Source organism: Canis lupus, chromosome 6 (genome assembly GCF_003254725.2).
Source record: "Canis lupus dingo isolate Sandy chromosome 6, ASM325472v2, whole genome shotgun sequence".
In the NCBI taxonomy this organism is placed as follows: Eukaryota; Metazoa; Chordata; class Mammalia; order Carnivora; family Canidae; genus Canis; species Canis lupus.
In genome coordinates, this window is record NC_064248.1 from 58,597,351 (window position 1) to 58,618,237 (window position 20,887).

The 20,887-nt window shown below is 44.3% G+C and overlaps 1 protein-coding gene across 9 annotated transcripts in view; it reads right to left on the reverse strand.

Moving 5' to 3' along the window:
• The window catches only part of LRRC8D (leucine rich repeat containing 8 VRAC subunit D), a 114,265-nt gene that overhangs the window by 82,885 nt on the left and 10,493 nt on the right, over nucleotides 1–20,887 (reverse strand). For 5 of the 9 annotated variants that reach the window (XM_025417721.3, XM_049111707.1, XM_025417718.3 and 2 more), the window contains one exon: nucleotides 10,322–10,479. The exons of 3 other annotated variants lie outside the window; for them this stretch is intronic. The gene's annotated coding sequence lies outside the window, so the exon portion shown is untranslated. Of the gene's footprint in view, nucleotides 1–10,321; nucleotides 10,480–10,693; nucleotides 10,849–20,887 lie in introns of those variants that run through there. One more of the 9 variants, XM_025417720.3, reaches the window with a different exon arrangement.

Consider the following 20,887-nt stretch of genomic DNA (forward strand, 5'->3'; position numbering starts at 1 on the left):
AGAAATCGAGGTGTAGGGAAGGAGATGGAAAGGAGAAAAGCCTTTTGATGTAAGATGCTAGAAATAATGCTTAGCCTTCCTCCAACTGTTGAATTCTCTTCTACAATGCGACGTATCTGAGGAGGAGGGAGCCGTAAACCCAGTGGAAACAAAACGCAGTCCTACAAGGGAAAGGAATGGCTCGGATGACAGATGCCAAGCGCACCGCCCTCGAGACGGCCTGGGAGTCTCGGGGAGCCTTGGCGCGCCCACGGCGAACCCACCCCGTCAGCGCCCCGCACGCCCCGCCACAGCCTGCTCCGGCTCCCCTTTTCCGACGTGCTACCAGGTGCAGTCTGGCAGCGGCCGCTGGCGCGCTCGTGACAGCTGGCCTGGCCTCGTGCTGTCACCTCCCCAGAGGCGCTGGGTGAGCTGCCATCAGCGCAGCCCATGAACGGTCAGTGGCAGGAAGGCCGCTACTGTCCCTCCCGGGTCCGCTCACTGAGCTCTACTAGTGAGCAAGCCTCGCGGCCGCTCCGGGCGCACAGGAGACTCGAGGACCGAAAGGGGAGGACCGTGGGGCCCCGTGAGATCAGCTGATCCCCAAGGCCCTCTCCCCTTAATGGAGAACTCAGACCAGGACTGGCCTCCGCTGACGTCCAATCTCGTCCAATCTCTTCACTCCTCCTCCCTTCCCGGCGTCTTTAAGTGTCCTGAAATCACCATCCAAACCTGACATTTCAGGCGAGGCCTTTGTGTTTTATTTCAAAAGGCCGTTCAGGATATCCCTTGTACTCTGTCACCAGGGAAAGCTCCCACCATCAGCACCGACTGGCGGCCGACAAAGCCCCGAATGGGCCCTCGATGATCCCCAACCACGATGCGTCCTGCCTCAATCAGTGAGTCCCTTCTCCAAGTCTGCGGTTACTAACTTTCAACTGGTCTCCCCAAGGCCCCTTCACTCCCAGCGGATTCCAAAGGCTCCTTCTTTACTGAGAAAACCCAAGCCTTCAGGAATGAACTTCCTCCCTTCCTTCTCCGCCCGCACACTCCTCTACAGGCACCCACACCTTCTCTTCCTCTCCTGCCCCAAAGGAATCAATGTCCCTGTTCCCTCTCAAGATACCTCCTTTGACCGTGCTTGCACTCCAGATCTTGACCAGAACTGTTTTGGGGTTTTTTTTTGTTTTTGTTTTTTCCTGGAGCCTTCCTGCATCAATTATCCTCTCTCCTACCTTTAGTCACTCCCTCTCCACTATTCTCAAACAAGATACAACTCCGAGACATGCCTGCACACCCAAAAATATTCCTTCGTGGACAGACGTGGACATATACACACTCCAATTGGTGCTCCCGTTCTCAACACCTACTCTTTGCTCACCTGCGACCATGCAGACTTAGATTTAAGAACTCTTCTGACTACTGAATACCAACTACAGGCTCCCACTCCCAATCTCTGCTCTACCTGACCTTCCTGTGGCCTCTGACAGACCCGAGAGCTTTTCCCTATTTACCACCTAGGTGGCTTTGCTTACCGGGGCTTTAGAGAGCTTATCTGTAAAAGCCAAATAACAATAATTGCTTCAGGGGATATTGCCCAAAGGACTGTATGACAATATATTGAAACAAAACAAAAACCCTAGTGATCAACAGTCCCACTAGTTTTGTTTGTATCTTTTCCTGATCCTTCTTTCTCCTCTAGTCTGCTGGGTCTTTGGTCACTGGGGCCATCCGTGGGTGGTCTCAGCTACATTCATGGCAACAACCAGCCATTCCAGTCACTCCTCAAAACACATCTTCGACCCTGACTTCTCCCTGGGGGCAAGGCCTCTCAAGATCAACTCAGTGTCCCAGGGGCACCCCAACTTAAGTTCACACTGATCTCATTGCTCTCTCTCCAAAAGGCTCCTCTCATATTTTCCATTCTGACTAATGTCACCTTCAGACAGTGAATCTTCCAGAAACATCAAGAGTCCTCTTTCCTATGTCTTCTTCTTCCCCTCCCACTTCCCATTCAGTCAGCAACCAATTCTCTCTCCTAAATGAGTCTCAAACCCATTTTCTCTTTTCCTCCCCCACCATTGTCACCATACTTTGAGTCCTCACTTTCTATCTGGATCGTTTTAATAGCCACCAGACTTCTCCCTGCTTCCTTTCCATATACCTTAAGACCATGGTTTAAACATTTATTTCACCTCTGGTGACTTCACAATGCTATCAGGAAAAAACCCACACTTCCAGAAATAGCAGGTGTGGCCCTAGACATGGCTGGATCAAGAACCTAGACTAAGATGCAGCGCCCCTTCTTCCCTCTGCACCACGACCTCTCTGCACCAGTCACTCACACCCTGTTCCTCGTGCACTGAGCTCTTCTGGGCTCTGAACCTGGGCTCTTTTTTCTGTTTTTTTCTCTCCTGCTCAGCCTAGTAAATAATCCCATCTCTCTAATAATCACCAAAATCACCTCCTTCATGAATTCTTTCCTCATGGACAAGAAAGAACAAATCACTGCCTCCTTTATGTCTCACTCTCTGTTATTATTTATCACAACATGTTGCTGTAGAGTGCCTCACATTCTAAGTCTCAGTTAATGATTTATGTGTCTATCTTCTGAGGTCAGGCACTGTGTCATATTCACAGTGTATCTTCAGAACTTAGCACAATGACTGGTACACAACAGGTAGGAGGAAGAGAGATAAGGGAACTAAGAGTTAGTAGTTTGGAGCCCAGCAAATGTCTGTCGAATGGATGAAGTAGCTTTGCTGTCAATTATATTAGAATAACTGAGTAAGAGAGGAGGCTGGTAAGACAGGTGGATCTGACAGCTGGTGAGGTGAGCATAAAGGAACCTGAATGAGAAATGGAAAATGTCAGCACTGATGAAGACCTCTCCTGAGTATATAAGTTCAATCAGGTCAGTAGCTGGGGTTGTTATAATCAAACTTAGGTGAATACCTAATAAATCCTGTTTAAAGCATACTGGGAGAACAACTCTAACAGCCCAAGGACATGGTCTTAGCTGTCTAAACAGGTTTTAGACTTTAAACATTCTACATTATACTTTTATTGGACTTTGTGGAAGCTTACTAAATTTCAGTAGTTAGACTGCAACCCTCCCCTACATACATAAAACACCTTAAGATCTCCGGATGAAAGAAAATTAAAATATAGCCTATCATCCATACAATGCTACAACTAATGGCCATGGGGAGCATCTTTGGTCCAGACAACCATGTCATGCAATATCTATTTTGAGACCACAGTTTGTCCCCCACAGTAATTTCAAATTTATTTATAATAATAAGCCATGTTATATACAACATGGTTTCCTGCCATTTTATCAACTATGGAAAAAAGACACTATTATTTTGCGTAGGCATACAAATGCCTGTTTATCGAACCAAGTGATCCAGCATTCAGGGTGGAATGAGACCAAGTGAACTGAGAAGAGAGTGGAGAGAAGTGAACTTGGAGAATTGGAGAAAATCAAGCCAAAATTGGCCATGTTTTCCCAATAATAAAGAGACATCTATAATTAACAGGCTTTCAAGGCTGTTCAGCCATGTGTTACAGCATCACAACTCATAAAACATTCATTCAAAAGCCATACCAGGAACGCACATCCTAGCTCTATAAGCACATGCAGAGCACTGAATAGAGAGAAGCCTTTGAAGTGAGATACCCCCCTGCCCTACAGAGATGACCAAGTGTGGAGGGAGCCATATTGCTAAAAATGAAGAAATAAAGAAAACTGAGAAGGAAATGTAATACTAGAGATGTTAAAATTAAAATATGTTATTACATAAATACAGAATGTTCCTAGTGAAGTAAACACATTTCTAGAAAATGTTTGCAGGTGTAAAGAGTTAACGAACATGCAAGTAACAGCAAGAAATCTACCTAACACAATCTATTTTTAAACTTTCAAATTTATATTAATCTTGGCAATAAGATCAAGTTATATAAATGCATATGTATCAAGACATATTTCAAAGCCATAGTACTTTATTTTTCTTAAAGATATTATTTATTTGAGAGAGAGAAAGAGAGCGTGTGAGCAAGGGCAGGATAGAAGGAAAGGAAGAAGCCCACTCCCAGCTGAGCAAGGAGCCTGACATGGGGGCTCCATCTCAGGACCTCGAGATCACAACCTGAGCCAAAGGCAGATGCTTAATTGACTGAGCCATCCAGGCACCCCTAAAGCCACAGTAATTTAAAAAGTGTATTAATGACCCAGAAGCACACAAATAAGCCACCTAAACAAACAAGAGTTCTCAGAAAGAGATCTATATAAATGTATACTTACATACTAGAAGTAGAGAAAGAGGATTATTTCATAAATAGTATTGGTGAAACTGGCCAACAATATGACCAGTTTTTTAAAATTTTTTTAAAGATTTTATTTATTTATTCATAGAGACACAGAGAGAGAGAGGCAGAGACACAGGCAGAGGGAGAAGCAGGCTCCATGCAGAGAGCCCGATGTGGGACTCGATCCAGGGTCTCCAGGATCATGCCCTGGGCTGCAGGCGGCGCTAAACTGCTGCACCACCAGGGCTGCCCATGAACAGTTTTTTAAAAGTAAAAATGGGTTTCTACCTCATAGCTTCAATTCCAAATAAAACTCAAGAGTAAAGCTATAAAATTAATAAAGTGAGGAAAGACTAAACTCTAAGCCTAGAATAGGGAAGGATTCCTGAAGTAACTCAATGCACAGACCACAATAATATCAAAAACCAATGGGATTCACCTACATTAAAATTAAAAATTATATTGTTGATGAAAGTCACCACAGACAGTTAGTAGGCAAGTGACATATTGGGAGAAAGTGTTCACAATACCTAAAGCTAAGAAGGGTTTAGTTTCTAGAATATACAGAAATGCCAGAAGAACGCTTTCAAGGAACTTCTGGCCAGAAAGAGGGAAGAGACCCGATTCACAGAAAAGGGAAACTGAATTAAGTAAATTGAAGAGATGCTCAACCTCACTTGTCATCATAAAAAGGCAAAATTAAACTATGAAGTACAAGTAACATCCATCAGATTGGCAAAAATCAGGAAATTTGTTAAGAAAAAAAGAAATCATCATGCAGTACTAGTGGAGATACTGTTCACTAAGACAACAACCTGTAGAGCTCCTAGGAAAATCAGTACACTTAGAACCTAAGATCCAGCAATGCTGCTTATGGGCAATATTGCCTCAAGAAACTATCACCAACAGATTCAATATATCTAGGCTCCTTAGGGGGAAAAAAAGCATACATATTACATGAAAGCCAAAAATATTTATAAAATGTTTTTTATAAAATTTCTAAAAATGTTGACTCATACCATGATGTCCCTCTCCCCCCCTCCTTTTTAAGATTTTATTTATTTATTCATGAGAGACACAGAGAGAGGCAGAGACACAGGCAGAGGGAGAAGCAGACTCCATACAGGGGCCTGACGTGGAATTCGATCCCGAGACTCCAAGATCACGCCCTGGGCTGAAGGCAGGCACTAAACCGCTGGGCCACCCCGGGATCCCCTATGTCCCTCTTTCCTAACACATATTCTCTATGGGTATAACTTAACCCTTACTGAAAAGATAAAGTGAAAGGTAAGACTAAGCAGAGTTCTATCATTTCTTTTCCCCAGTGAGGTTAAGGACAGACAAAAAAGCAGATATACAGGAGGGAGTGTTTGAGCATGGGGAATCAAAAACAGTCCAGGCCTTAGCTAGTTTCTGTACACTGGATAAGTTACAATCTCTGCCCACCTCAGTTTCTTCACTTATAAAACAGGGATGTTACTCACCCTGCACAACACTGGGAGATTAGAGATAATCCAAGTAAAGTGTCTGACTCACATGAGGTGTTCAATAAATAGGAAGTGACTTTTTCTTTCTTTCTTTTTTTTTTTTTTTTTTTTTTAAGAGTAACCCTGGAACCCTTGGGTGGCTCAGGGGTTGAGTGTCTGCCTTTGGCTTGGGTCGTGATCCCAGGGTCCTGGGATCGAGTTCCTCATCAGGCTCCCTACAGGGAGCCTGCTTCTACCTCTGCTTAAGTCTCTGCCCCTCTCTCTGTGTGTCTCTCATGAATAAATAAATAAAATCTTAAAAAAAAAAAAAAAAAAACCATGCACTAACCCTAAGAGATTTTGGTGCTCAGCCTCCCCTGTCTTAAACAGAATACCAAAACTACCAAAACTATAGCAACAGGCATGGAAACCAAAGAGGCTGATTCAATAAGAATTTATAGGACTTTTTTCCCACTACAGAATAGAGATAAATAATATATCTTTCTACATACTTATCAAAAATGGTAAAGGTTACGGTTGGGAGGAAGCTTCTTTTAGCTTCTGGGAAATGAATATAAGGCTGCTGCTGGGTGTACTTAAGACAGTGGTGATTATGCAACTGGTGTCAAGAGTCCTGACTCAACAAACATTAAGGAAGGGGCATTCATAGAAGTAATGTAGGCAAAATGTTCTTAGAAGACTTGCAGTTATCTGCAATGGAGTAATTCTAAGACCTCAAAGCAGACAATGGAAAACAATTAACCTTGAAACAAAATCAGATCCAAAGTCAGGACGTTACACATCATCTATTTAATGGACACCAAAGGGGAAAAATCTCTACCTGTGAATCTTGATAATCTGATGGTGAGCGTACTATACATTTAAATTACCACCTCAGCATTTCCAGCCTGGAACAGTTGTTTACTTCAGCTCTGATTTCCAAACCTACGGACTTCAGGGTCCTGGCGGAAGTGAGCATATATACTACTACTTTATAGAAACAGGAAGATGCTGTTATAATAATGTGGTCATTATTTACAATATGTACTCAGTTGAATGATATTAAATAGTACCTGTGTCACAAAATATTAGCAATCATCAGAAACAAGAAGTAAAACTCTAAGCATGTCAAAGTCTTTGAAATCTTTAAGTATTAATAAAAGCTTCCCAATTTTTGTAAGGGTTGAGAAATGCTGCTCTAAAGGTTACAATTTTCAATAAAAGACAATTTTTATTTTATACTAGACATGAAAAAAAAATGAATGAAAATCCTAACACATTTATCTCCACCCCTAGTCCTCTCTTGGTCATAAACTTTTCCTTGGCATTTAACATCAAAGCATGTTATGCTTTAATTCCTATTCACAAGCCACTGTAACTGTCCCAAACAGAAATGGCTGTGCATGGTGTATTAAGAAAACATACATACTTCATTCCTCACTTATAAAACAAAAATCACTCACTTTATCTCTTTCCTCCCCCATCTTCTCCCCTTCTCCTGATACTCTGACACAATTCTAAGGAGGAGAAGTTATAGATCATGACAGATATTCCAACTGTTGCAGAGAAAATAAATCCTTTATCCAGCATTTCCCAGTGAAAATATATTCCCCATTTTAATTTATATTCTCAATGCAACATAAGATATTAGCTAAAGAGAGGCTTAACTTTAAGCATTGCAAAGATAAGAAAAATAAACTTACTTCCATCAAGGGAATATTACAAAAATACTTAATCTATAAGGTGTATATGGGTTTTCCGATTTCTTTCTATAACATGACCTTTTCTTTCTTTCTTTTTTTAAAGTAATCTCTATGCCCAACATGGAACTCGAATTCACAACCCTGAGATCATGCCCTACCCAATGAGCCAGCCTGGTGCCTCTGTAATATGACCTTGTTAGTGGGTATCCCGAACTGGAATAGGGAAGCTGGAGGGCTTTTATGGTGGTGGTATGGTATGTATGGTAGTGGGCTCTACAGAGTCACACACATCATTTTTTAATATATTATTTCTTTCCTGGGACATAAAGTGTTCTAGGGGTAAACCAGAAGTACTACCTTTTTTATTCTAAAATGATACAATATGCCAATCTGACCCTTCAAAAAGATACTGTTCACTAACACCTGATACAAGGTATCTATAAATTAAAATATGTCATTGGAATTTTGGCAGCGGAAAATAAATCACATTGATGCAAACACAGCTAAATCTAGTCACTAATACAGAGGAAGTGTAAATTACAAATGTGGAGGAGGGGGTGGAAATCACCACAAAGAAACCTCTGACCTCTAGGTGGAGAGAGTGGGAAAAGATGGGAAGATGTAGTAGCCTCAAGTCAGTGTTAGCTCTCTTGGAATGGCAAAAGACCCCTGAATCAGCACTGCCATCTCTTCCTCAGGTTGCAACTTTCCAGATTACAGAAGAGCCAAGGACTGCAAATCAAAAGACTGTTGAAGTCCGAGCATCTTCATTTACCAATATGACCACTGACAAGTCACATTTCATAAGCCTCAGTTTCTTCTCTCCATAAAATGGAGTAAATGAGTTCTATTTCACCAGACTATTAAAGGGAATAACAAATTATAAATGAGATCTAGCAAATGTGCTCTGTAAACAGAAAATGCGGATCCTAAGATCAGTTATCATTATTCCTGGGTTATTACTTAATAATTATGAAATTCGGCCAGGGTGGGAATAAATCCTGTTTCTATACAGGGTACACATTTGGAGAGTCACAAAGGCTGCTGAAGCAGAATGACTGATGCTGAAGTAAGTCCTCAAGTAAATTAATGAACCAGGGTGCCAAGGGTATACTCCGGTATAAAAAGGGAGGCAAAGTACTATGGTTATACAGGTCTTTCAAGAGTCTCTCTCACTGACAAATTGTGTTCACTTTTAATCTTGTCATATGTTTGGCAAGAGAAGAGGCATAAACACAGACATATCACAATGAAATTCAAATTTAAGAAGTCCACGTCCATCTATCTAGAAAAAGAGGAAATTAATTGTTCAGTTCTTATAGTGTATCTTGGCTATTTACTGCTAACACAATTATGGCAATTATCGATATTATCGCAATGCTTAAAGCAGCTGCCTTTTAAAAGAGACTAAGTTCTGAAGGACTATTGGAATAATGGGATCACGGAATTCAAACCACTACTGACGGAGGGGGGCGGGGAAGAGAGGGAGAGGGCAGTGCAAATTCATTAGGCTATCTGACTACAAAAGATTTTCCTTTCAAAGCAAAATTAGGTAGGAAATATATTTTATTACAAAAAGCAAAAAAAAAAAAAAAAAAAAAAAAAAAAAACCAAAAAGCACACGTTAGAATCACGTAGCCTGCATCTGACATCATAAATTTAAATCTACAACGGATCCCGCTTCGGGATGAGGCCTGGCCACCCAGTAAGGTGAGGGAGCTAACCGCACAGGGTGGCGGCATTCCGCATATTCCCTCTGCGGAAAGGGACCCTTCCTCGCAGCATCCCGCTTTCCCCCCCATTTGTTCGCATCCCTTCTTCCAAAATAAAAGGGCAAGAGGAGCTTTCACACTGTTCAAACACTGCATTTGAGGCCAGTCTTCCCCTGGAGCTGATTCTTCTCAACCGTCCAACCTCCCTTGGTGACCCTCCACCAGACGGGAGTTTCACCAGGTGGATAAATATAGGCAGAGAAACAAGGCCAGGCTTTCATTAGGGGAGAAGTCCATCTGACTTGGGCTGCGGAGACCGGAGCTGCCGGGGAAACCAAGCCGCACGGGCCGCGCCTCACACCCGTCGGGTCCCCAGCAGTGTCCTCCCCACCTGGGAGCCGGAGCGGCCCAGATGCCCGCGCACGCGAACGCGAACGCGAACGGTCTACCCGGGGACTCCGGGAAAAGTCACTCTCCGCTTTGCTCTGATGGGAAACGGAATATGATGAATAAAGATGTCTGGCTCCTACCTTTAATACACCTCCTGTCTGAGCACGGCCCGGCTGAGAAGCCGCAACCGGAGCTCCAACAAGCCAGACACCAGACTAAACACCTCGGCACCGGCTGCCCTTTCCAGCGCGCCGCGGCATCACTAATTCCCTTAATTCCCTCCGTTCCTGGAAGTCTGGTTCCCCCTCATCGCCCCCTCCCTCCAAAAAAAAAAAAAAAAAAAAAAAAGAATTAGAAGAAGCAGCCAACAGAGTGGGGCTGTGCTGCAGGGGTGCAATTTCCGAGCCCGGGCACCGAGACTGTCGCTCCCCTTCCCCTCTGTCTCCCCCTGGGTCCCCACTTGCAGGCACCACTTTTCCTTCCGCGGAGGAGGAGGGGGAGGGGGGGGAGGAGGCGGCGGCGGCAGCGGCGGGGAGGGCGGCGAGGGCAGCCGGGAGCTCGGGGAGGGCTCCCGGGCTGCACGAGCGAGGGGGGCAGGTCCCGGCGGCCGCCCCCTCCCCTCCCCTCCCCTGCTCCCCTCCCCTCCCCACCCCTGCGGAGACCCCTGCGCGGGGCTGGACGGCTGGCTGCGCGGCACCCCCGGCCCCCCCGGCCCCCCGGGCACCCCCGGCCCGCATGCTCGCGGGCGGACCCCACGCACCTGGACCCGGCGGCCACCCTGCTCCCTCAGGGCGCTCTCCGGGGACTCGGCTTCAGCGGGGAGGGGCGCTCCGCAGGCAGGACCCGGCGGCGGCGGCGGCGGGGACCTCACTCCTCCATCCCGGGACCGGCGGCACGTTACAGGCGGCCGTGCACTTCCTGTTTGAAGGCACAGGGGAGAGAAAGCGAGAGACCCGAGGTCGGCGGAGTGCAGGGCGCAGCCCCGGCAGCGAGCACGGGGGGCTCCGGGTTGCATAACTCCGGCCGCCCCCGCCCCCGCCCGCCGCCCCAGCAGCCCCCCCCCCCCCCCCCCGCGGAGGCCTCGCAGCCCTTCCGTTTCCAGCCCCGCCGCGCCCTCCCCTCCCGACTGTACCGAGTCGAGGGACCGCGCGCTTCCTCCCCGACTCGGCCTCGTGTCGTCCTTTCCTCTCCTCCCCGCCCCCGCCCGGGAACAGAATCGCCGCGGGGAAGGTGTGAAGACGGGGACCGAGCCTTTCCAGGGGAGTGGAGGCTGGATTTATGCAAAATTGTAGAGTGAACAGCCACATCCCAGCACATCCACTCCGCTCGGCAACTGGAGGCGCCCGGGATGGGAGATCACTCGTGTGGTGCCGGCTGCCTCCGAGGAAGGAAGCGCGCACGCAGCCGCCTGCCCTGGGTGCTGGGGGGGGGGGGGGGGGGGGTCTCTACTACGAGCAACCCCATGGAGCAACCCCATCCGCAGTCCCCAACACTGCATATCCCAGCTCCACGCAGATGATAACGGCATAGTGTATTGTCTCAGAAAACAAGTTCTTTCTTTGTGCTTATGAAATCACAGAGCGGTTCGGGAATCCGGAGTTTGGGTTCCCTCATTAGCCTCCCACTTAAGGTGAACTTCAGGGTAGGGTAGCGTTTAAGAGACAGTAGACAGATGGCTTAGGAATCTGCCATATGCAGAGCGCGCCAGCTCCAGGAGTTCCTATGTGTGTGCAGTGCCGGGTTTCTGGGCTTCCAGGTGTGGACGGCTTCACCTGTACCCTGCCTGCCCTTGCACACGAATCTCTCTCTCGGATCACAGGGCACCTACAGGGCGGTCTGAGATAAACAGCTCTTTTTGTCATCAAGCTGATGGCTTAAATAACAGTTATTCGTGTGTCAAAACTCAGCATGCAGAGTAAGATAATTATGCTCCATGAAAAACCGAATTTGGACGAAAGTAGAAATTAATCAACGGACGTTAAGCTCCTACTCTGCGCTAGACGGCATCTCATTCTAATCTGCTCTTAGTTTTAACATTTCCCAACAGATCTACAAATGTCCTATTCTCATATTCCCCACTGAGGAAACAAGGTCAGAGAAGTTAAGTAACTGTCCTGATGTCTCAGCTAGAAAGTGGTCAAATGGAGAGTTGAATAACAGGTCTTTCCTAAGTATAAAATCTGGGCCATTTCCTCTACACTCTGCTAATTCTCAAAACAATAGTGAATCCTGGGAGAAAAATCAAGCCCAGCGACCATCTGTGATCCATTTCTTCATCTCTAAATGATCCTGCAATTTCCATGCTGTAACCGGGTTGAACTAGCCAGGGTCCTTACCCACCTCAGTAGTATGTACCTTGATTACCCGAGCAGAGGACACCATGCTCTTTCCTACTATCTACTACTGGCTCTTTCAGCCTTTTCAGAATTACTCAGTGGCAAAAGTTCAAAAGGTTCTAGGATAGCCTCTCTTATGCCAAGGTACAAAGTCTGAGCAAGTTTAGAACCTAATCGGCTGACTAATATTTGTTCCCTGAATTCTTTTTCACTAACTGGGATTTTTTTTTTTTTTTAAAGAGGGCAAACAAAACAAAACAACACATACACACATGACCTCAACTTTTAGTAAAACTGTCGAAATTCTCTTATTTTCTATTTCCTTCTGCTTCAGCCCTTAGCTCACACTCACCTGTCAGTAGCATGCTATTAGCCTCCTGACAAGCCAAGAAGCAAAGCACATGCAAAAAGATGATTGAGAACCTTGGCAATGCAAGACCCCAGAGGCTTGCTGAAGTGAGTGTTTTCATCCTGTGTCCAGATGAACTGCGTCTCACTTGCCCTTTGCCTACCCACTCACTGAGGAGCACACCGTGGAGCTGTAGATTGTGCAGGTGAATGGCAAGGGCAGTCCAAGTGCAGCAGCAGGGTGGGGGTGGGGTGGGGGGCAGAGATATAGACCCAATCATCGGGCACGCTCAGTGTAATGAGGGCTTATTGCTGAAATCTTCCTGAGGGCTCTCAGCATCCTTTTAGGGTCCAGCTCTGCATCGGCTGCCACCTTTACCTTCTCACAGTCCCTTGCTTCCCTGGACTTGTCCGTCTGTCAACTCTTCATCTCTTTTCACAGACTTAATGTTTTTTCTCAAAGCACTGCCATCCCCCCCCACACACACACACAAAGTACATGGTGGGAAGGAAGCAGAAAGGAAGGCATGTAGCTCAAAACTTCTCTCACTTCTCTCTCATCTAAACAGCCCTGTCAATAATTACCATGTTTTTGAGGATGCAATTCTGTTTTAAAATACGTTTTGGAATTAATTAATTAATTAATTAATTAATTAAAATACATTTTGGTATCCCTGCCTTCATTTCTGTTACTCATTATAACTCCAAGAGCCTAGACGGAAAACCTCTGAAGAAAAAAGAAACTCTTAAGAAAAACCAAAGGACATATGCTTAAATTAACCTGCATGGATCCCAAAGTATACAGTTTGGATAATACATACGACATTCCTACAGGCAGGTTTCCTAATAGCTACAAGGTCTAAGTATCATATCACACTTTCAGCTGTACTTTTCATCATTTAGCTATTCTCCTACACCTTCTGTGTTTCATAGAGAGGTGTTTCTACCTTACAACTACTGAGGTAAAAAAAAAATTAGGGGACGCCTGGGTAGTTCAGTGGTTGAGCGTCTGCCTTTGACTCAGGGCCTGATCCCGAGGTTCCAGATCGAGTCCCACATTGGGCTCCTGCAGACAGCCTGCTTCTCCCTCTGCCTATGTCTCTGCCTCTTTCTGTCTTTGTATCTCATGAATAAATAAATAAAATATTTTTAAAAAATTAAAATCACACCTCCTAGGAAGAGAAAAATATGCTCCCTAGCAGGTATAAATCATACCACAAGAGATACAACTGATTTTAGAAGAATACTGAAAGTTCATTTTCAAAAGTCTCCACTTCTGGGGCACCTGGTTTGTGTTGGTCAGTGGGTTGAGCATCTTCCTTTTTGGCTCAGGATATGATCCTGGAATCCTGGGATCGAGTCCCACATCAGGCTCCCCACAAGGAGCGTGCTTCTCCCTCTAAGTTTCTGCCTCTCTCTTTGTGTCTCTCATGAATAAATACATAGAAATACATAGAAAGAAGAAAAAGAAAGAAAGGAAGCCTCCACTCCCTAAGTTCAGCAGTCTGTGGATGAAGACTGGCAATACTGTAAAAGCCATTTTGGAGGCTCCAAATTAAGTGACAAGAGATAGCTTGTCTGAGGACTAACAGGTGTGGAGGAGGAGACGATATACCCATTATCTTAAATGATGCCGCTTATCTTTCTTCATCTTAAAAAAGAAAAAGACCCTACTTTGGTGGTTAAAAATGTTTGCCACAGATTTCTTTGTATGAGAATTCTTGGTCATTATTACAGCTGGATTTTACAAACAAGAAAACGAAAATTGACAAGCCGTCTGGCTTACCTAAGAGATTTGCCTCTCTGCCCTAGCAGCCTTTACATCAGTGTCCTTGTCTGTCTGCACTTCCAGGAGGCACATGCAACAGGCTTTTCTGTAAAGGAGGTCTCTGGCACTCACACTCACCTCCTAGCCTCTGCAAAACCTGGGCCATGGCTTTCAAGGAAGATGTTCTCGGAGCCAACTGGCTGGCTTGATTGGCATTTACCCACAGTGGTTATTAGCCATTTTCAAGAAGCCAGAATGTCATTTCCCATGGCAAAATAACAGCAGAGGGGTGCAAATCATTTTTTAAAAATTGGCCAGCAAGACAGTGTAGGGTCCCTTCTGGGCACAGAGTTTCCTGGCTTTGAACAAGCTGAGAAGGAAAGCACTGCTTAGAGCACTCCATAGCATGACTTAGAAGACCCAGCTATAGGGCAGAAACACAGGGTCAGGGTGATTAACAGGCCTGAGCTGGTATATCTCAAGACTTAGTGCCTCAGTTTCCCCAGCTTCTAATCACACATATGAAGCCACCTGCGCTGCACAGAATTAGTGACTTTACCTGGGACGCTCACATGCCTTGCCCCCCTGTTTGCAGAACTGCTTTTTCAGGGAAGAGTCATTATCACTGTGTGAGAAGAAGCAGTGCAGCTCACAGATGTTAAGTCATTTTCTCAAAGCAGCAGGTAATGGAGCTAACCTCACCCTGGGTCTGTCCTTCCTCCTTTTAATTGAAGAGAAATGAGTGGGTGCATTTGGGCTATGGATTTATTGTTCTGTGCTATGCAACTTTTACTCAGAAGAATCTTATTTTTCAAACACAACTCACGATGTTCTCTCAGCTGCATCATGTCACTTCATCACCTTGCCAAATTTCTGTAAAGTATAAATTATAAACATGTATTTTGCAATAGGCCAACTGATTTTAAACCCTAGCAATGGAAGTCCATACATATTTAGCATACATATATGCTCTGGGGCTGCAGCTGAGTATTATTTTATAAAATAATAGATACGACAGATCCACTGTGATGATCAAAATCTCATTATACTTTTTCCAAGTTTCCCCTCTCACTCTTGAGTTAGTATGCAAGTATGTAAGTAAAGTGGGCCACAGTGGCTGATGTACAGCGATTTAAAAAAGAATTAATATGAAAGAATACCAAAAACCTACAAAAGTTTGACTAATGCAAAAAAAAAAAAAAAAAAAAAAGTTTGACTAATGCAAATACCTGTACACAATTTAAGAGTATTCAAAATGTTCCTGGCACAAACTGTTAGCAATAGACAGCCTTGGATTATTTACTGACTGTTGATCGTTATGTGTATTGTGTAGACTAAACACTGCCCTGTAAGACATTTTTCTTTGGAAAGCATGTTTTGTCTATTTACCTTCTGTAGTGGGTATTTCTGCTTCCTTATTAAAAAAATACTTAGGGGTGCCTGGCTGGCTCAGTCAGGAGAGCATGAGATTCTTGATCCTGGGGTTCTAAGTTTGAGCCCCATGTTGGGTATTTATAGATCACTTAAAAATAAAATCTTAAGAAAAAAATAATTCTCTTTGGGCATCCATCCACTTAAAAAATAATTAGAAATCTGACAACTTAAAAGGATTGGCTCCAACGAGTCAAATAAATATAATGTTCACAACCAAGAAAATAATGTTCTTAAAAAGGATTTTAAAAATATATAAATGTCTGTACATATCTGATGGAAGCAAAATATGGGAGTTAATAAGGAGTTAAGTCACATACATCACTATCTATTAAATATATCAATTCCCAGTGATCTATTATAATAGAATCTTAAAGAAAAGGGGCAATTTGTGAATAGTTTATAGAGGCAAAATGAGATATTTCTTTTTCCTTTCCTTTCCTTGTAATGGAACGGTTAAGGTGAACAGATTAAAAGAGAAACAAAATGCCTAGAAAATCCAGAAACATTATTATAAACTTTTGAAAAGATTATCCACCAAGGTTTAAACTAAATCTAGCTAAACAAATTCTAACCACTTTACTTGTCCTGATTCAATTATTCCTGACAACAGCCCTATGAGGTAGAAATTAGGACTACCTCTGCATTACAGATCAGGAAACAGACAGAGATACTAATTTGTCCAAAGTAACACCGTTAGCAACTACTGGAACTTGGGCAGCCTGGCTGGCCACGGAGTCTACCTTCCACCAACACGTTTTACCACCAGTAAGGCACAATTAGATTGGGCTTGCTTTTTCCAGTGTGAAAGTTCATGGGGGAATGGTCCCAAGGGTGTGGCACAATGAGCATGGCAGATGAAAGGCTCAGAGTTTTTCCTTTTTGCAGCAAAAATGTTTGTCAGGGGTAAGAGATATATACAGCCTGCTACATGTTGCTGAAAAAAAGGATACTGGAAAGAAAGGAAAAGATATTCGCAGACTGGAAAAGCCAGGAAGAAGAACTGCTTCCCGGCCGTGAGTGGAATTCTGGATTGCAAGGCTCCAGGATTGCCTGGCTACAGCACAACTGAGTTAGCAAGGGAAGGGAATGCAAGGAACCCCATGTACTTTGATCTTCCTGAAGCATTCGATACAGTGTCCCATGAAATCAGGATCACTAAATCAACTGAAACTTATGTGGCAACAAGAACCACACAGGAGTTAAGCAGACCAGAAAGAAAAACACTGGGTATCTCTACTAGTATGATGAAGCAAAGACCCACAAGGAACAGTGTTCAAAAGTAACTTAGAAATTACTCACGCTGTATAACATTAATTTGGGAGGTGGAAAAGGGCAAATGAGGGCAAGCTGATCAAATCCGTTAAATTAACAGAGAGGTGAAGAAAAACAAATTCAGCTTCATTTTCGTGCTCCTTTAATTTTCCGGGAGGGGCTAGGGCATCCAATGGAGGTGGACTAACCACCACCAGACCTGAAAAGCCAAGACTGAGCTAAGTAAGCAACGGTAAATTGGATATGTTTAAAAATTTTGCACCTTAGGTCTGAACTTCAGAAAGCATGATCCCATTATTCTACACACCATCAGTAAAGTTCCATGAGAAATAATATTCATTTTGACAAGAAGACTTTGTTAGCAAAATTCAAAGAAACAAAGGGGCTCAAAGGCTGAATTTGGAGGTCTGATGAAAAAGTCAGTGGTGTATGTATAATCTGGCCCCACTACAAATATGCCACATAGGCAGAAGGTCATGAGAATGGTTTGCAAACACAAGGCAGGATAAAGAACAGTGGAGAAGGAAGAGAGAAGAGAGCTAAAACTTGGACTAACATTATTTTTTTAAGCATAAATTATAATTTCTAATTTCTTTAATGTTGAGAAATCACTTCTCCCTTGGTACAACTGTTTGCCTTCCCAGCAGAAATTATACTTTAAATGTCAGTAGTTGATTTAGAACTCAAGAAATGGGAGTAAGAGAGGTCTGTAACATTTTGAAAAAGTGGCTTAAGTTCAGGCTTGGTCCCAGGAAATGCACAAGTGAGCAGCATTTCATTCAACTCCTAAGAGAGTAAACTGAACTGGAAGTGCTGAAACCACCCTGCCCCAGGCAGTGGACTCCAGAACTCATGCTCTGAGAGACTGTCGATGAACAGTCACCAAGGAAATCCTACATATTCCATTTCCTTCAAATAAAGAAAAAAAAGGCAAGTTTAACACAAAGGCATAAAGTTAAGAGCCATATTACTACATTTTAGACCATGTTCTGAAATTGTCATTTAATATTTATAGAACATATAGACAGATCTTCCTCAAGTATTGATTATTGGCCCCATCCCATGGTTTAAAAATTATCCACACAGGGCCTGGGTGGCTCAGTCGGTTACGCATATGCCTTCGGCTCGGGTCACAATCCCAGGGTGCTGGGATTGGGGTCACGCATCGGGCTCCCGGCTCTATGGATGGGCAGCCTGCTTCTCCCTCTCCCTCTGCCTGCCACTCCCCTTGCTTGTACATTCTCTCTCTCTCTCTCTCTCTCTCTCTAGTAAATAAAATCCTTATAAAAAATAAAAAACTAAAAACTAAAAAAAATAAAAATAGAAATTAGCGACATCATGACAAACCCACAATTAGGCTCTGCCCAGACCACTGTACCCAATGTCCTAATGCCCACAGGACCTGTTCCTTGATCTGACTGCATTCAGAAGCACCTGTAGGACCTTTTCAACACAATCATCCAGGCCAGGCCCCACCCTAGATCCATACCATCAAAATCACTGCTGAAGGTGAGGGTGTTCATCAGTCCATTTAGGGAACTCCCAGGGGACCCTCAGGTGCAGCCTGACTGGGAACCTCTGCTGCAGATATTCTGATACTCTCTTCACTCCACCACCGGAATTGCTGAAGTCAGAGATCAGAGCAAATAACGTCTCTTCTCATGAACCTTTAGTGGAATAATCCTCCAAGACAATGGAATGAAGTCCAAGTTCCCCAGCAGGACACTCTAGTGTAATTGTCCCAAACTGCTTCTTCCCACATCCCTCACAATCTGCACAGCACCAATCCCCAAACACATTATGTATTTCTTTTACGTCTCCACACTTTGCTGCCCCAAAGTCCCCTCGGCCTTCCTCCCTTTCTCTACCAGACACCATCTTTCACATCCTTTAAAGGCTCTGTTCAAATTACTTTTCTGAAATAGTTTTGTGTGTGTGACATCTTCGCTGACCTTTCCGATCAAAAATCAGTCTCTCCTTCCTCTGAGCAAATGTCCAAAAAATGTAGCTCATGTACGAGTTACCATACACTGCGTGAATTATCCTGAACTGTTCACATGCCAGTCTTCCCCGTGAAAGCAAGGGCGTATGTAACTCATGTTTTACAGATCCAGGTTCAAAGTGTAGTTCTTCCAAGGTACTGACTAGAGTTGCAATCCTTGGTAGGTTATGTAAACATACTGAGCCTCAATTTTGTGATCTCTGAAATGGGATAGCAACAAATGATACCCACCTTCCTGACTGAAATGAAGGTAAAGCATGAAAAATGTTTGGCTCAATACGGACCACCTAAAAATTCACCAAGATGACAGCTTATTATTTTTATTATTAATTTTTGTTTCCTCTGCTACTAGACTGGACTGCAAGACATGGTGCTCAAAAAGCATTTGCTTTCACTCAAAAAGAAAAAAAAAATAAGCACTGGCTCTCAAACGAATAAGCAGTGATTTCTTAATGCCCTTTCTCCTTACCCAATTTTGTTCTGTTATGAAGGGTATTTCATAATATTTCTATTGATAAGTCATCTCTTACTCCCTTTTCTTTCCTTCAAACATCATTGTACAAGATTCTAACGAACAAGCCCTGTCAGTGTCCCTCCTACCCCAGCTTGACTTTTCGCTTTGAACTACAGTAACTGCCTGCAGCCACAGTGTCGCTGCCCAGAGAATCGCCTGCTTCACTCGGACAACAAACAGCACTTTGTAGGCAGACTGGAGGCGAGCCCAAGTAGGAGGGGGGAAAGCCAAGGAAGAGGAGCTTGGGCCAGAAACGGAGCTGACACCCACACGATCGTCCATACTATGACACAGGTAGGGAGCGAACAGGAAAGGAAAGAAGTTCAAATCAACACAAACCTTCCCAAGTGCTCCCAAGCCTCCACCCCACCGCTCACCCATGGACAATGGCTTCCACGATTCACAAAGGACACGTTGGTCCCCTTACTGCCTAATACACATGGCTCCTGTTGTTGACAAATGACTGTCCTGTGTAATAGCACCTGATCTTCACCAAACCAGGCGTGGTGCTGTTACTATCCTCTCCATCATTCCCATGGGGATGAAACCCAATGAACTCCACCGTGAAGTTAAATCCAAGGTCGCACAGTCAGTAGAAGGGCCAACACCATCTCAAGTAGTCCTCAAGCTCCAGATCCATGGTCCTCCCCTGCCTTATATGAAGTGTGAAAAACAGTTTTCAGAATGTTCTCAGAAGCACTCCAAAGACACTAGTTGTAAAGGTAAAGGTAAAATAAAATACTTTTTGTGCTCTTAAAAACAATTCTGGTGCCAAGAGTGAGGGCTGTCACAGCAGCAAGGCCCCAGTGGCAGCCCTGAGGATGATCTGGGCAGGATGCTAGCACGCTGTTCCAGGAAGATCTGCAGCTTTCTGTTTCTAGATGGAAACTGTTTCCTGACGACTCTGTTCATTTGGTTTGGGGAGGAGTGATTGAGGATGGAACAACATTTTCACTCTCTTTTCAAATCCGATCTTGGGCCTGAGTTTAAAGCCAAGGTAATGTGAGAAGCAAAAGAGTTTCTCTCTCTTTTTTTATTAAGATTTTATTTATTTATTCATGAGAAACACACACACAGAGAGAGAGAGAGAGAGAGAGAGGCAGAGACATAGAGGGAGAAGCAGGCTCCCTACAGGGAGCCCTATACGGGACTCAATCCCAGGACCTTGGGATGACACCCTGAGCCGAAGGAAGATGCTCAACCCTGAGCTACCCAGGTGCCCCAGCAAAAGAGTTTCTCAAGCAAATCTGTGAAAGAATGCAAGAGGCAATAATGCAGTCCTCAAAAGCACGGATCCTAAAGCCACCAGGGCCTGGGTTCTCATCACTGCTCTGTCACTGCCAGTGCCTGGCCCCGAGTCCCTCGACTGCTCGCAGTCATGGGGAGGTGCAGCCAGTGTCCTGGGCTACATGGGGGCAGCGGGAAGGGGGCGCGTTGTGAGGAGCAAATGAGCTCCTCCATGCAAAGGGCCCCAAACAGTGCCGGTCGCATGTGAGTACTACATAAATGTTTCCTAGTATTATTTCCAGGATAGAATCGGTCTCTAAGATTGTGTTCTTTTTAAAGTGTATTTTATACGAAGGTTCAAGGAGACTTCTTGTACAATTTGCTAATCCCCCAAACCAGCACAAAGAGTATTTATAAATTTCACT